This window comes from Amblyraja radiata, chromosome 4 (assembly GCF_010909765.2).
Source record: "Amblyraja radiata isolate CabotCenter1 chromosome 4, sAmbRad1.1.pri, whole genome shotgun sequence".
Classification (NCBI taxonomy): Eukaryota; Metazoa; Chordata; class Chondrichthyes; order Rajiformes; family Rajidae; genus Amblyraja; species Amblyraja radiata.
The window spans coordinates 114,298,233-114,302,262 of NC_045959.1; positions in this window are offsets into that span (position 1 = coordinate 114,298,233).

Consider the following 4,030-nt stretch of genomic DNA (forward strand, 5'->3'; position numbering starts at 1 on the left):
GAGTAAGCCATTTAGAACAGAGACGAGGAAACACTTTTTTCTCACAGAGAGTGGCGAGTCTGTGGAATTTTCTGCCTCAGAGGGCGGTGGAGGCCAGTCCTCTGGATACTTTCAAGAGAGAGCTAGATAGGGCTCTTAAAGATAGCCATGATCACATTGAATGGCGGTGCTGGCTCGAAGGGCCAAATGGCCTACTCCTGCACCTATTGTCTATTGTTTATTGTGATCATGGCTGATCATCCACAATCAGTACCCCGTTCCTGCCTTCTCCCCATAATCCCCTGACTCCGCTATATTCGAGAGCCCTATCTAGCTCTCTTTTGAAAGTATCCAGAGAACCGGCCTCCACCGCCCTCTGAGGCAGAGAATTCCACAGACTCACAACTCTCTGTATGAAAGAGTGTTTCCTCATCACCGTTCTTAATGGCTTACCCCTTATTCTTAAACAGTGGCCCCTGGTTCTGGACTCCCCCAACATCGGGAACATGTTTCCTACCTCTAGCGTGTCCAATCCCTTAATAATCCTATATGTTTCAATTAGATCCCCTCTCAATCTTCTAAACTCCAGAGTGTACAAGCCCAGCCGCTCCATTCTCTCAGCATATGACAGTCCCACCATCCCGGGAATTAACCTTGTAAACCTACGCTGCACTCCCTCAATAGCAAGAATGTCCATGGATTACATGACCATGGGGCGATCACGGTGGCGCAGAGGTAGAGTTGCTGCCTTACAGCGAATGCAGCGCTGGAGAACCGAGTTCGATCCTGACTACGGGCGCTGTCTGTACGGAGTTTGTATGTTCTCCCAGTGACCTGCGTGGGTTTTCTCTGAAATTTTAAGTTTCCTCCCACACTCCAAAGACGTACAGGTTTGTAGGTTAATTGACTTGGTAAATGTAAAAAATTGTCCCTAGTGGGTGTAGGATGGTGTTAATGTGCGGGGATCGCTGGTCGGCGCGGACCCGGTGGGCTGAAGGGTCTGTTTCCGCGGTGCATCTCTAAACTAAAAAAATATATAAAAGATATCAGATCTTTAGTCAGAGGGTGGTGAATCTGTGGAATTCATTGCCACAGACGGCTGTAAAGGCCAAGTCAGTGGATATTTTTAAGGCAGAGATAGATATTTTTTGTTTGGTGTGGGTGTCAGAGGTTATGGAGAGGGCAGGAGAATGGAGTTTGGAGGGGGAGATAGATCAGCCATGATTGAATGACGGAGTAGACTTGATGGACCAAATGGCCTCATTCTACTCCTATCACTTATGACCTTGTGACCTAATACTATACATGAACACAAATTCACATACAATAGATGGAGCAAAGGGGCAGAGAGTGCAGAATATAGTTCTCAGCATTGTAGAGCATCAAAAGGCCGGAGTAACTCAGGTAGCATCCTCGGAGAGAAAGAATGGGTGACGTTTCGGGTCGTGACACTTCTTCAGACTTCAGACAAGATAGACAGTTTAATTTAGTATAGTTTAGAGATACAGCACAGAAACAGGCCCTTCGGCCCACCGGGTCCGCGCCAACCAACGATCCCCACACATTAACACTATCCTACACACACTAGGGACTAGTTTTACATTCATACCAAGCCAATTAACCTACAAACCTGGTACACAAAAATGCTGGAGAAACTCAGCGGGTTCAGCAGCATCTATGGAGCGAAGGAAATAGGTGACGTTTCGGGCCAAAACCCTTCTTCAGACTGATGGGGGGTGGGGGGGAGAAGGAAGGAAAAAGGGAGGAGGAGGAGCCCGAGGGTGGGGGGATGGGAGGAGACAGCTTGAGGGTTAAGGAAGGGGAGGAGACAGCAAGGGCTAGCAAAATTGGGAGTATTCAATGTTCACGCCATCCGGACGCAAACTACCCAGGCGGAATATGAGGTGCTGTTCCTCCAATTTCCGGTGTTGCTCACTCTGGCAATGGTGGAGACCCAGGACAGAGAGGTCGGATTGGGAATGGGAGGGGGAGTTGAAGTGCAGAGCCAACGGGAGTTCAGGTAGGTTATTGCGGACTGAGCGGAGGTGTTCGGCGAAACGATCGCCCAACCTCCGCTTAGTCTCCCCGATGTAAATCAGCTGACATCTAGAGCAGCGGATGCAGTAGATGAGGTTGGAGGAGATACAGGTGAACCTTTGTCGCCTACAAACCTGTACGTCTTTGGTGTGTTGGAGGAAACCGAAGATCTCGGAGAAAACTTACGCAGGTCACGGGGAGAACGTACAAACTCCGTACAGACAGCACCCGTACAGACAGCACCCGTACTCCGTACAGACAGCACCCATATGGAATCTCATATAGATAGGGTGGTAAAGAAAGCTTTTGGTATGCTAGCCTTTATAAATCAGAGCATTGAGCATAGAAGCTGGGATGTAATGTTAAAATTGTACAAGGCATTGGTGTACAATTTTGGTCGCCCAATTATAGGAAGGATGTCAACAAAATAGAGAGAGTACAGAGGAGATTTACTAGAATGTTGCCTGGGTTTCAACAAGTAAGTTACAGAGATAGGTTAAATAAGTTAGGTCTTTATTCTCTGGAGCTCAGAAGGTTAAGGGGGGGACTTGATAGAGGTCTTTAAAATGATGAGAGGAATAGACAGAGTTGATGTGATCAAGCTTTTCCCTTTGAGAATAGGGAAGATTCAAACAAGAGGACATGACTTCAGAATTAAGGGACAGAAGTTTAGGGGTAACATGAGGGGGAACTTCTTTACTCAGAGAGTGGTAGCGGTGTGGAATGAGCTTCCAGTGGAAGTGGTGGCGGCAGGTTCGTTGGTATCATTTAAAAATAAATTGGATAGGCATATGGATGAGAAGGGAATGGAGGGTTATGGTATGAATGCAGGCAGATGGGACTAAGGGAAAAAAGTTGTTCGGCACGGACTAGAAGGGCCGAGATGGCCTGTTTCCGTGCTGTAATTGTTATATGGTTATACGGTTATATGGTATTCGGGATCGAACCCGGGTCTCCGGCGCTGCATTCGCTGTAAGGCAGCAACTCTACCGCTGCGCCACCGTGACTGCGCATTCTTCTGAAATGAATTTTGAAATCAATTTTGAAATCAATTTTAAAATCAATCCAGAATACAATTCTCAGAAGAAAGGTCTCGACCCGAAACGTCACCCATTTCTTCTCTCCAGAGACGCTGCCTGTCCCGCTGAGTTACTACAGAGGGATAGACAGAGTTGACGTGGATAAGCTTTTCCCACCGAGAGTAGGGAAGATTCAAACAAGAGGACATGACTTGAGAATTAAGGGACAGAAGTTTAGGGGTAACATGAGGGGGAACTTCTTTACTCAGAGAGTGGTAGCTGTGTGGAATGAGCTTCCAGTGGAGGTGTTGGAGGCAGGTTCGATTTTATCATTTAAAAATAAATTGGATAGTTATATGGATGGGAAAGGAATGGAGGGTTATGGACTGAGTGCAGGTAGATGGGACTAGGGGAGAATAAGTGTTCGGCACGGTCTAGAAGGGTCGAGATGGCCTGTTTCCGTGCTGTATTTGTTATATGGTTATATGGTTATATGGTTACAGCATTTTGTGTTTATCTTCGGTTTCAACCAACATCTACTGTTCCTTCGTCCACCTCAATCCCACAGCCAAAGCTTTCAGGCTTGGGTTTATTATTATCTGTGCTGAGGTACAGTGAAAGCTTTTGCTTTGCATGCTATCCACACTAGATCGGATAGTACTCAACACAAATACAATCTAGTCACACTCATTCATAATAGGTAGAACGAAGGGGATGATAGAGAGAAGATGCACACAAAACGCTGGAGTAACTCAGGCACCATCTCTGGGGGAAAGGAATAGGTGACGTTTCGGGTCGAGTCCCTTCTTCAAATTTCAGACAAGATAGAAAGTGCAGAATATAGTTCTCAGCATTGTAGCGCACCAGTTCCACAGACAAAGTCCAATGTCCGCAATGGAGTAGAGGTGAATCGGACAGTACCCAAGCTTATGGAAGGGCCGTTCAGAAGCCTGATAACAGAGGGGAAGAAGCTGTTCCTGAGTCTGGTGGTGAGC